Source organism: Megalops cyprinoides, chromosome 7, assembly GCF_013368585.1.
Source record: "Megalops cyprinoides isolate fMegCyp1 chromosome 7, fMegCyp1.pri, whole genome shotgun sequence".
Classification (NCBI taxonomy): domain Eukaryota; kingdom Metazoa; phylum Chordata; class Actinopteri; order Elopiformes; family Megalopidae; genus Megalops; species Megalops cyprinoides.
This window is the reverse complement of record NC_050589.1, coordinates 11,004,410-11,016,704: the sequence shown is the minus strand read 5'-3', so window position 1 is coordinate 11,016,704 and position 12,295 is coordinate 11,004,410. Positions and strand designations below refer to the sequence as shown.

Genomic DNA, 12,295 nt, shown 5'->3' with positions numbered 1-12,295 from the left:
CCTATTTTTCATAATAAGTCATCAAAATAAATGACTAAATGAATTCTGTGCACTATGTTTCTTTCATTCGTGTATCTCAAAACAATCTAATCCAATATTCATTCAATGTGTCATCACAATGCAATCAGAAATACTCTGTGTAGTCAGCACTTTTCATTTTAAATGCCACTTGCCATGTGTATGTGTTTGCTGTGCTCACAAACACAGATACAATGATGAGTGAGTAAAGCCTTTCTCTACCCTCCTCTTCCTCAGTAGTTTTCACCCTGAAAATCACAGAGTGCATTAAAAGAGACCAAGACAACAACACAAAACCTTGGCCATATTCAATCACGCAGGACTGTGTACTGTATTGGAGGAGAGTACAGGAAGCACTCCTCACGCATATAATTACATCAGCGCTTGAGCGTTTTGAGTTTTGATCTAATTCCAGCCCGGAGCGGTCTGCGGTCTGAAGCGCTCTGCTGGAATGCAGACCAAGGATAAATCTTCCTGACGGAGGACAAACCGTGAGCATGCAGCGGAGGTGCTGGAGCGCGCGGAAAAGATGCCAAACCCAAGTGGAGTCCGGCAGCCGTGCGAAGCCGGCCCATGCTTCGGTTCTGGGCCGGCGTGTACAGACCGGCTGCAGACGGCCGTGCTGGGGGTGGGCATATTTGCCGTTGCGCTCGGCTCGCTGGGGCCCCCACTGCACGGCCGGGGCGGCACCCCGGCGGCTGCCGCCGTATGCCCCCTGCCCCCAGGCAGATGGCTGAATAACTGCCAGCCAGACTCCTCATGCCACCCACTTACAGCAGCACTATTCTTAGCCTGGCGCTCTCCAGGCTTCTCTCTGAGAAAGTTGCCGGGGTCTTATCCTGGTTACATTCCTGGAGGAATTTTTTCTTATATCCTTATGCAGATTTTTACTTACAAGATTATCCAGTATTTATGTATGTATATATGTATTCATGTAGACAGCTGTTTAATGAAGCTGTATAGGCCAGTTGTCTTGCACAAAGCTGCAACAGCACCTGGGTCTTGAACCTGCAACCTTCTGGTTTCAGCTGCACTTCCTTTACCACTATGCTTTACCACAGTGCTTGTGCTTTACCAGTGCACATGTATCTGTATTCATTTTGCAGATGCTCTTACCTGGAGCAGCATGTAAGTGCATACAATCAGGCCACATGGACAAAAGTACATACAGGAGACCACAGACCACATGAAAACATGCATCAAAATGACACACAGGTTTGTAAAAACCAGTGCCATACTGAATATACAGAATCCCACAGTCAAACCTTCAGTAACTACAGTCCAAGTGCGATAATAATAACATTAATACTCTAAACTACTATTCAAAAAAGACTAGACTTAAGTGCTATGGTAATAAGTGACTTCAGGTGAGCACAGGGAAACGCAGTCATGAGTGGTTTTTAGGACCAGCCATTCCAGTTCTTGCAGAGTTCAGTGACGCTTGCCGAGGTCACTTGTTGCCCAATACTCCTGACCTGTGTGACGGAAGTTAGAATTGACAGGAAGGCCTGGAGGGGATTGCCCCATGGAGCACAGACTCCAGGTTTTGGGTCTGTCAGACATCATTAAAGATCCCAGCCAGTGATCCCCTTCCACAGCCAGGAGAGGGGTTTTGAGGCAGAGGGAGTAAAGGGGGCACTGAAGTCTGGTTCATCAGTGAAAGTAAAGCTGTTTTACCTGGGCTGTGCTGTTCCCCTCTGTTTTAAAGAGGGGTTGTGGGAATGTGATACTCCAGCTAGAACAATCAGTGCAGCTTCATTCCTCTTTATCCTGTTTGGGCCCAGACACTGGGGGTGGCTCCCTGGATGCTCTGAGGCTTGTGTTACTCTTTGATAAGTCCACACGGAGACCCAGAGATCGCTCCGTTCCAGCTGCACAGAAATAGCCAGCCACTATTTCACTCCAAGATTGCATGCTGGATTATATTAGCTATCTAACCACACAACTGAATTTTAGCTGGAGCGATCGAAGTAAACTGGTACAATGATGGCTTTAACTTATAGTGCATGCCACCCGGTATAACCTGTCTGAGCTTTGCGCCCTGTGCTCTTCAGTGTGCACAGTCTGTATGGGAAATGCCCTTGATTTGAAATAATGAGCCATAACTAGTGATGGGAGAAAGAAACTTTGAAAACCCAAACTGGGTGGAGCTACCATATGTCTCCTGTCAGTCACTGATTTGAACCAATCAAAGTGCTTTTGCCATGGAGAGCCAAGTCTTTTGACCGGATCCTGTCAGTGACTGTCTGCACACGATAGGTCAGCCCAATATTGGGTTTATGAACTCTCTCTTTCACAGTACTACCCTGTGCCTCTGTATTCATTCCTTTGAAATGAGTTATGAATGTAATGGATTAGTACATTCATAATTACTTATGAATGTGGATGCCAAGGAGGTAGGAGCAGAGATTCAGTAAACCACATTGATCCAACCGCTAATGGTGATCACTGTTGAAAAGGCAATCACAGATCATTCCGTGGAAAAATTGCAGATGACCAGCTTATTCATGCAGGGATTCGCGAAATGAATGTGCAGTCATCTCTTCCTACATACATCATTGGAAATCACAGTGTGCAATGCGGCATACTACTTAGGGACTGGCTTTCATCCAGGAGGTACTAGGTTTGAATCCTAGGTTGAGCATTAAGGTGCAGGGCTTTTAACCTAAAGGTTGCCAGTTTAATTCCCAGCTGGGGCACCTCGGGTGAGCCATTTAAACATTTCCACATTAAATATCCAGCCATTTAAATGGATGATGTAAAACTGTTTAAGTCTCTCTGGATGAGACTGTCTGTTAAACAGCTGTAATATATTGTATTGCCTTTGTGCCCATGAGTAAGGCATATAGCCTGAATCTCATAAATAAATATCCAGCCATATAGCTAATAAAGTGGAAAAAAATTCCATCTGGGTAGTGTGTCTGGATAACAGCATCTGCCAAGCAAATGAGAAATAATAAATAAAACACATTTTTTTAAGTAGAAAAAGAGAGTGATGGCCTGCCTTTTTCTGCTGGGATTCACAGAATAAATGTGCCATCATGCCTTAAGCCAGACACCCTACATGCATCTTCATAAATGATCTGCCATTCTGCCACCTCCTCATTTCCACGGAGGCTGTGTGATTTCTCTGATCGGCGAGATTGAAAGCTAATATTCCCAGTTCTGCCGCACGTCACGCGGCAAAGAGTTCCTCCTTCCTGCCACTCTCCGTCTGACGGATCTGCATTACACACGCCTGTCTTCCCAGACATCCACACAGGCATGAAAATGAGGCCCCTCCTGTTACAATGGCTAAGCCCATAACCCTGACCGTTATTACTTACCTCCTACAGCTGTCCGTCAGACACCTCACAGCACAAAAAACGCCTGTGTATTGCATGAGATCATACAGCGCTAGAGCGCTGCGCTGCTCTTTTGCATTAGATATCTCAGCGTGACGCGGGTGTGCCCGCTTGCGCACGTGCAGATATGTCACGCATGCAGACGCGCACTATAGCATTTATTTTCCCTGCGGTTCCCCTGACCCAAGACAATTTTCAGTTCCGCTGATGCATGTGCATGCGTGTAGGGTTTTTGCTGAGTAAATGACTGGCAGGATGTGGGGATAACATGCCAATCTGAGGCAATGTGTGTCACCCCGGGATCAGCGAGTCCGCCGAGCACATGAATTATGCATTGTTTGTTGCTATGTGGCTGTTGCCGTGGTCGGCCCATGTCTGATGCCGGTGGGAACGAGGGAAAATTAAGAATAATGTAGTGTGTCAGAGAGACAGAGAGAAGGGAGGTGTGTGTGTGTGTGTGTGTGTTTTATGAGGAAATTCATTTGGTGTATGTGTGTTTCATAAGGATTTTCGTTGAGGTGTGTGTGTGATAGAGAGAGAGGGAGGGAGAGACAGAGAGAGAGGTGGGGGGAGGGGTGTTAAACAAATGGAGACCCCCCGCTGGAAGACGGTGTATTCATTCTGCTCTGACGCTCACGGGTGAAGAATCTCACAAAGAAAAAACAGGTTGATATTCTATTGTTTTGTTTTTTTTTTAATCCCTCATGGAGAGGGAAGAAGAGAGAGGGAAGGGAACGAGAGAGAGAGGGAGAGGGAGGGAGAGAGGCGGAGGATGAGAGCAGGAGGGTGGGGGGGAGGGAGCGATTGAAAAGGAGGGCGAGTGATTGGTTTTGAGCCACGAGAGGGGAGAGAGAGAGGGAGAGAGAGAGAAGGATGCAGAGAGAAAGACGAGAGCAAGCTAGTGCAGGCGGCTGTATCAGGAGGAGCACAGAACCTTACCGCAGACGATCTTCGGCGATACTGAGGGGGAGAGAAAGAGCGTGACGTTGTCGGAGTGACAACAAAGACCCAGCGTGGGGACACACAGAAGGCTTTTATTATCCGAGTGGAGACGGTGAAGCCCCCTTTTATTCTGGGACGGCCTGAATAAAAATCTCCCCTCCCTCCCCCCCGCCCCACAGCCTGTGATCCTCACTCCTGAACCTAGGAGACACCCTCTACCTCAGGACCCAGGTCTGTGAAAAGAAACGGAGCCTTCGTGGTCGCCTTGGACTCAGAGCTCTTCAACTCCTTCTCCTCCCGGTGTCTAATTAAGGTCAGTCTGCACGCTGCGCAATCTCCCCTCGCCTCAACTCTGCCCAATTAACAGCACTGTTGTCGTGGCGATGGCGGTGCTCTGTTGTTGGCAGGGGTGGTGGTTGTTTTGGTGGTGATGGTGTGTGTGTGTGTATGTGAGTGTGTAGGGGGGTACCACTGATGAATGGCATGGTGTTTTGATTGTTGCTTCTTTTGAATATCTCTAAAACAGTTCCATCATATTCACTATTTGGGCTACCTCTACACATGACTGCATGTCAGATAAAGAGAGACACTGTATCTTCTGTGACCCACACACTGTATAGTGAGGTGCCATCATACTTCTACACCCCATTGGAACTTAATGAAAACACCTGCAGGCTCCTTCTTCCATCTTCTTGGGCCCCTCCTGTGGGAGGGAGCAGCCCAGAGAGCTCTTGTCCTGAGCACAGGGGCTCTGAGCCTGGCCTGGTGGCACTGTGTTCAGGGCTGTGACCAGGGTCCCAGCGCAGGCACTCAGCTGAGGGACGCCGCGGGCATAAACACAGGTGCGCTGTTCTTTCAGCCAAGTGTGAAATGCAACGGGACAAGGGCGCCGCGTCTCTCCGATCCCGGGGGAGAGGGTACAGGTGGCATGTCGGTAGGTTGGAGACTGGGGAGGAGCGGGGAGCCTGACTGATTAACTTACTACACGGCTGTTTAATAGTTGTAAAAACCGCAGGGAGTCACAACAGAGCATCACTGTGCAGGGCTGAACGCTGTCAGGAAAAAACAGGAAGGGAAAGAGAGTGAGTAAGAGTGAAATAGAGTCAGAGGATTTAACTTATCTTTCCCCTTTTTTCTCCCTTTGTAAAATGACCTGCTTTTTATCAATTTTTAGAAGTAGTTATTATTGTATTTTTGTGTTATTGTATCATTGTTACTGCTCCATTTCTTTCTCAAGCACATTATTTGGTAACACAAATGTATGCCGTGGTGATAAAGGAAACTGAAAAGACAGAGAAAGAGAGAGAGAGAGAGAGAGGGGGAGAGAGAGGGAGAGAGAAAACACTGGCTATGAGAGAGAGCTTGAGGCTGTGAATGGAGATATATGAATACTCCAGAGGAAGACACTGAGAACGCCCATGGTAAGACACATAGCAGATGATCTAAGGGGGCAGGAAACAGAGCTCTGGGTGCTTATGACTCAAGCACTGGTTCCTCACACAGGGGGGCAGAGGCCAACAGACAGAAGACATGTGATCTGGGCCAGGATACAAGGCTTATGATTATGAAATATGATATCTATACCAGTGTTAAAACACACTTATAATAAACCCAAGTGTGTCAATATATTAAGATCAATGTGCACAGAATTCAACATTCTGTGCTTGTCATTATGAAATATAATATCTATACCAGTGTGAAAATATACTTGGACTATAATACATCCAAACGAATCAAAATATTAAGATCAATGTGCACAGAATTTAACATTCACAGAACAGAAACATGCTTCTAATGCAAAGTTTTCTTTCTTTCTTTACAAACGCAGCTTGGTGACCTCGTTGATCACAAAAAAAGATAAAAATTGTGAATGATGCAGTACTTGTGCTTAGATAAAATGTGGAAGTCGGAATTAAGGAACAAATGTTGGCTCAGGCCAGGTTTAGGGTTAGGAGTGCCTGTGTGTGCTGAACACAGGATGCATTGCGGATGGCTGTCAGGTTGGGGCTGTTCTGCTTTGTTTGGCTGTTTCCTGGTGCTACCTCTACATGCTCTGTGTATCCTTCATTACCAGCTTCAGTGGAAGCACAGCCTTTTCGTCACGCTAACATTTTTTAGCTGGCTGAAAATAATGAGTAAACCAAGCCTTTGTCAGAGCTCTGTGATGGGGAGATCTTGTCTTGTTGTCGTCAGTGTTTAGTCACTTGTCTAGTGATCTTGTAGAGTGCTTGTGGAAGACTTCCCTATTCTCTGAGAGGGCAATTGTTGGCCATGTTATTGCACCAGTGCTGGTGCCAAACAGCTTTTTCCATTCACTTTACAGATGCATGGGGACTGTAGAGTTGCGCTGGTGAGGATTGAGGTGTTTTAATTGTTCCAAGGCTTACACCACAGAATCTGTGGAACTCAATATTCTCTTGTGATATACAACACCTGTGGCACAAATAATCTGTATTATTACTAGCTATTTAACTCCTGCCAGCCCTCCTGCCTCAATGTTTCCTAATCTTGGAGATACTGGTTGGTACATAGCAGGCGGTTCTGGTGCTCCCTGCCTTGCTATGTTAACCAAGAATTTTGAGACCAAAGCCCATGACAAGCAAGTCAGACAACAAGAACAGTAATATTTTCAGGAATTCAAAGTAAAGCACCCAGAGCTGACCATGTGTTTAATATAAAGTGAATATACACATACTTCCCTATCAATTTCACTTAGAGATGCACCAATCCCAGGTAACAATATCCAGTGCATTCCCATTGACTTTTAGGAATCCTGACTGGATACTGTGCTCTAGTAAAACAGGATCTTTGGTTGTGTGCAGTCCCCCGGTCTTACGTTTCTCACTATGATACAGCTCATCGGTATGATGAACCCGTTTTATTCTTTGACCGTGAAGCCTGGATTATATTATTTATTTTCTCCACAAGATTGTTTAGGAATAACTTCTGTGAATTAAGATTTGTCCTTAACTTTGACTCTCAAATACAAAAGCATTCCTTTTTTTCAATACAAACTTTTAAAAAATTTTTTTCATCAATTTTAGTGATTGCTGAACTAGTTCAATTGTGTCTGTGATAAGAAGAGACGCTTATATTGATTTGTAAGTCAAAGTGAAGGACAAACTAATCAAGTGTTGATTGAATTCAGGTCTAGGCTTTTTTAATTGCTATTACATCTTTGCTTGCCAGATGCCATTATTCAGGAAGACACTGGCCACATCTTTTTCCAAATATTATCCATTTATATGGTGCCTGCCTGTATAGTAGTACCTTAACCCCTCTTTTGTGTGTGATAATGACCTTTGTATTTTAAATAAGGTTTTGGTTGTTATGATTGGCAGTGCTCATCACAGAGGACATATTCCATAAAGGAAATACACAGAACTTCACATTACAGAGAGGGACCATTGCATGACCTTCAGCTTGCCTATTCCTTTCAGTGAAAAAACCTTGTTCCTTCCTTGGGAGTCTTTTGCTGTGAGAGGTTAGGTCTGAATGTAATTTTGACAGCTGGGAAATCTCGATTATTTCTCACTGGGAAATCTCATTTACCAGCTGCAATGGAGTTTTGTTGTTGGGTTTTTTTTTTTGGTTTGTTTTTGCAAGTCCCGGAAAAGGTTTAAACGTTGTTCGGAAGAGGATTGCAAATGCAGGGAAGCCACACAGAGAACCATTGTCTGGTGCATTATAATAGCAAATGCATCATTCAATTGTTGTTGCGATCGTTCGTTGACTTTTTCAGTTAGCTTTTTCTACTCTTCCTGCCATCAGATCATTTATTTCATAAAATGTTTATGCCGGGCCTATTGACGTTAATTTCGTTGTTTCATTGCATTGAATGCAAGTCGTTCAAAATTAAGCCATCATGTTGTGCTTCACTTAATCCCCCGTGAGTGCAATATTTGACCAGCTGTGCTTCTCCAATCAGCGAAGGCCCCTCTAGTCTGGGATGGAGGATGGAGCAAAGAGGAGGAGGGGGATGTGTAGAAGTGAATTTATGTCCTGTGCAATACAGGAAATTGAAATTCCTGTTTGACCCTGGAGTGATGAGGGAGACAGTTCAGCACTGCTCCCCACAGAGTTATACAACCAGTCACTCCCCCTATCGCGCCCAACTGCTCTGCAGACCACACAGCTTATTCGGTGACTGATTACATCACAGGTATGGCGTTACACGGTGGGGAGAAAGCAAAACAGCCAGTAAGGCCTGGAAGATGGCGGTCCTGCGCCGCTAATGAGATGCCTTAACATCGAAACAGATGCATTTAGTGCCTTTGTGGCAATTTTTCATGTAAAATTTATGAAATGCCTTGTGAGCCTTGTCTCATTGAAGTGGCTTGCTTTACGCACGGTCAATGGTGTCTGTTTGTTTGCAGCGTTGGTTATTTATGTGAGTTATAAAAGATTCATGCAACAAAACAAAACCAAACACGTGCAAAAATGTGTTGCCTTTGTCATTGGTTTCAGTGTTATGGTCACAGTCATGGTGTTTTCCATTGACCATAGCTGTTCATAGTCCTGAAGCAATCAGACAATAAAAAACTCCACCTTATTGTCACAATGTGTGACGTGCGCCATTTTGTCTCCAGACAACATGAAAAGTGTTATAAAACGACATGAATTTATTCATTACCCAAGACACCTCTCCCACACACGCAGAAACACCATTATCCAAGACTACTGCAAACACAGGAGCGGGGAAATGCAAGCTGCTTTTTTTTAATGATCAAAACTGTCACCATGTTATTAGACTGAATTTAGTCACGAGCTGTTTAAATGAATGCAATCCACTGAGTGATTTGCATGTAGCTAAGTGGGATCCCTAATTGGCATTCAAAGCCAAATTTATCAATATGTGCCAGCTTCATTATGCACAAACAGCGTGATTTTCACTTGCACAAAGTTTGCAGGCGATGTAATCAGTTTTACAATAAAGACAGCTGTGTCCACTTTGTCCCTCTCTGGGGTACAAAGCAAAGGGGCAGTTCCTTTGATGCATTTCCGTTCATTCAATATAATCACCTTTCATTTTTATAAAGCCCCATCCCTTAAAGTTCCTGACTCTTTAAAACCCTTTTGATGAGTGTTTTTGATGACCAGTGTCATCATAAAGTGCAGGGCTGGAGATGGATCAAGCCTCTGAGTTCTAAGGCTGTCTGCATCTCAGCAATCCCTCTAAAGGTCAGAGCAGTGCTATTGTTCTCCAGTCAAATGGGCACGCGGACACTAGCAGTCTCCCTCCAGTCAAGAGAGCTGGTGTTGATAGACAGTCACATTTCCCATTACACACAGGATTATAAGACAACAGTGACATCATCACAGCACAGCGCAGGTTAATCTGTCGAACAGCAGTTCTCTCTGTAGATGTGTGCACTGCTGCTGTTTCAACACTCACAAACTCACGTGCCTCCTCAGACCTCACACATCTAAAGGGCAGCATCACCCCAATGAGGAGAAACTCGCACACTATCTGTCCTGTGAATGGTGAGACAGATGCACTGACGCACAGGAACATACACGCACACTTGCGTGCCCGCACACATGCGCTCACGCACACACGCACACGGTCACACACACTCGCACGCACACGCACACACACACACACACGCACTCAGTGCAGAAACACACACACAAGCTAACTCACACTGTACAGGCACTCTCACACCACACACAGACACACATCACACAGGCACACATAAGATAGACAGGGACGTAAAACAAATAGTCTTCAGATCCACTTGAAAAACATCAGATCTGCCTGTCGGCTGCAATAGAGGAATACCTCTCTCCATTCTACCTCTTGCTTTCCCCCTCCTCGCACAGCGGCACAGCCCCCCAACCAGGTCAACATTAATGACCTCCACAGTTTTTCCTTGTTTGTTTTTGCTTCATCTTCTGTTTCTTTTCCCCCACGTGCTTCCAGCAGAGACAGGGCCCACAGCTCTAACATACTGCCCAGAAAACACACTACACTGCAGGGTGAGAACGCAGCCATCTGCTGCCTCACCTCCATTCTCGCTGATATTAGCGCGAAGTTAGCTCTCCTCGGGGCTCCCTCCCCTCTATCTGAACTACGTTCTCAATTTCCATACAGTCAGAAAGGCTGACAGGGATGAATAGCAAGAATTTACCTGCCGAAGAATTATTAGGGAAAAAGCCAGGCTTTATAAAGTCGAGTAAGATGTCCCCCGGAATGATAACTGTCTTCTTCTCTCAGTTATGCAGGATCAGACCGTGAACACAGCGTGCATAATTTTATACATTATTGTAGGTATTTAGGCACAAGCAGGTGGTAAATTGGTGGTGGCTGTGAAAGGAAAGAGTAAATAAAAACCCTGCCTTGCTATGAGCCTTATACAAATATGCAGTATGTGGGAATTAGTGACTATGACACACACAACAGTATAAAACAGCAGAAATATCATTTGTATGTCCAGACAGCCCAGCATGTCTTGCCTTGGTATCACTCACAAAGTTTACTCTGCTTTTAGGTCAGTCTTTGCAGAGTTTGGATGGAGGGCCTCAAAATATCAAAGCATTTTCAGCAGAAGGATGGCAATTAGCTATTGTGTGCCTCTTGTCTTCACCAGTGTTATTTGGTCATGCAAAGCGGTGTTAATGCATGGGGCACTCTAGAATTCTATAGTAGTAGTAAGTTTTTCCAAAACAGCCCTTTATAAGCAAACCTCAGGATGACAGGTTTATTCTACATGCATAACAGCAAATCCATTTACAATATGTAAATAGTCAAAACCACTCAAATTTTTTATTTCACATTCAAAGACATGCTGAATATTTAACTGAATATTTAACTTGCTCTCAGTTATTGCTTGTGCTATCAGGTCTATTTTTTTTTTACCATTTTACTACCGAGTGATTCACTAGCAGAGGGTAAGGATAGAAAACAGAGGAAAGGAAAATGTTCACTAACACTCCCAACACTTCACATCTTCTTTTTATGGTTCTGAATGCTATGGTTCTGTCAATGCAACCTCAATGTAACGGGGAGCACACAGTAGTGTCTCATATGTATTTTGAGTAAATTGCCAAAATCATTTTTCAGAAAATTTTAAATAACTGGATGGTTTACTGGATGGTTTAAAATAACTTCATTTCCAACAATTAAATACATACAATATGGCAGTATCATTTATAACAGTTATAACCTCATGACTGTTTAAATGAAAAAAATGAATCCGCAATACTGCCAAATTGCACATATTTGACGCCCGGATTTTGCAGCATGTCAGATTGATTTGTCAGCAGTGTCATTCACACCATTAGTTGCCTCTTATGAAGTGCGATACAGGAGTGTGAATGCAGTAAGTGAAACTAGATACAGCTCCCTGCACCCATATCAAACAGAACAGATGGAAAGTGTGTTTTGGTGTTACGCTCTGGGTTTTTCTTAGGTGTTTACTGATGATGATGATCCTGTCTGTTTCACCACTTCCTCAGTGAGTTCAAACCCCTTTTCTGATGTCCATGAGGTAGTAACATCAAAACCAAGTCTTTTCGTTAAAATTCAAGCCAGCAGACTGAAGAATGCATTGAGAGCACAAAGTCTAGATCAATACTGCTGGCATCCAGAGCTGGACTCAGAACAGTGAGCCGTCTGATCTGGCTCTTCTGATGGTGCTCTGAACAGGGATCTCAGACCAGAAAAAAGCAAGCTGGCCACACACACATATGTGTACCTACCTCACACCTATTTTTTCCTCAGGCACTTGGTGTGTGCCTAAGTGCCTTGGTCTGTGTCTTCACTTTGAACACTTTCTTTAGCTGTGTGAAGCCTCACACCTCCATCACAGTAAAAGCTCAGTATTGGTTTGTTTACCTCAGTGTGCTCATAGGAGCTCGCTTGCTCTTGTCAGATACCATTTTGCCATTTTGAGCAACTGTCTACTGTCACTGTGGTCCCTTTGTCTGTTAATGAGACGTCATGGGTCTCCTAGAAAAGCGACACTGGAACAGGAGTACTTTCAGTCCAA

General features: G+C 44.5%; 1 protein-coding gene across 1 annotated transcript in view; it reads left to right on the top strand.

Annotated features, from left to right (window-relative positions):
• The first annotated feature begins 4,212 nt into the window (after positions 1–4,212).
• The window catches only part of LOC118780134 (contactin-2-like), a 28,063-nt gene continuing 19,980 nt past the window's right edge, over positions 4,213–12,295 (top strand). Inside the window, exon 1 of the mRNA XM_036532457.1 lies at positions 4,213–4,617. The gene's annotated coding sequence lies outside the window, so the exon portion shown is untranslated. The remainder of the gene's footprint in view (positions 4,618–12,295) is intronic.